The 987-nt window shown below is 36.9% G+C and overlaps 1 pseudogene; it reads right to left on the reverse strand.

The window, feature by feature from the left end:
- Window positions 1–3: 3 nt before the first annotated feature.
- LOC103583936 lies at window positions 4–627 on the reverse strand (annotated as a pseudogene).
- Between the last annotated feature and the right edge of the window lie 360 nt (window positions 628–987).

Here is a 987-nt window from a genome sequence, read left to right on the forward strand (position 1 = left end):
AACTATTGACAAAGTACAACCAGGGAATGTTAATCTCAATATACTCTGGAATTTGTACTTTAAGCAAAAGAATGATTACTAGATAGTAGAAATGGTAACCAGGTACTGAGAAAACTGTGCGCCTGGGCAAGAGTATTTTTTCAGACCTCACTGTACTAGGGTGGGATGAAAAGGAAAAATAAAGGGTAGTCTCATTCATAGAGGAAGTTATCCTAATATACTACACCAAGGTAATAACTTCTGACCAAGAGGTTAGAAAAGATGTAAATAAAACTGTCACCAGGGAAATGACAACTAGTAATTCTGAATGCTGGTGTAGAAAAGACATTGATAAGAATAAATATTCTGTACTTTCAGGCTTTGGCAGGTAACTGGACCTCTCAAAACATAAGCAAGGACAAAACACAAGCAAATCTAAATTAAAATTACTGTAAAGAAAAAAATAATTTTGACATTTAAGTGACTGCTTGTGGTTTTAATGAAATTCAGGTAATAATGTATATAAGCTATCAGGAAAATTGGGTACCACAAAAAGCTGTAAGCAAAGGAAATAATTTGAGTAAATAGGCAGATGTGGTGTTTAGTAAACCTAATGCCTAAAAGTTGAAAATTCTTGAAACAGGACATAATGCACACTTTTGCCCCTATGAATTTGCCCATTCTAAATATTTCATGTAAGTGAAATCATACAATATTTACTTTTTGTGTCTGGCTTATTTCACTTAGTGTAATGATTTCAAGGTGCATCTGTATTGTAGCATGTATCAGAACTTTGTTCTTTCTTATGGCTGAATAATATTTCTTTTTTTTTTTTTTTTTTTCCTTTTTGTCTTTTTTTTTTTTACTGACGTAACGGGATCGCAACCATCGGTGTCGCGCCCGTACCGGGGACCGGTAACGGGATCGCAACCCTCCTTGTTGCGCCCGTCCTGCGCTCAGTCAGTGAGCGGGAACCGGTCTCCACATGGGATCCGAACCCTCGGCGGG

This window comes from Galeopterus variegatus, unplaced genomic scaffold (assembly GCF_000696425.1).
Source record: "Galeopterus variegatus unplaced genomic scaffold, G_variegatus-3.0.2 Scaffold30929, whole genome shotgun sequence".
NCBI lineage: Eukaryota > Metazoa > Chordata > Mammalia > Dermoptera > Cynocephalidae > Galeopterus > Galeopterus variegatus.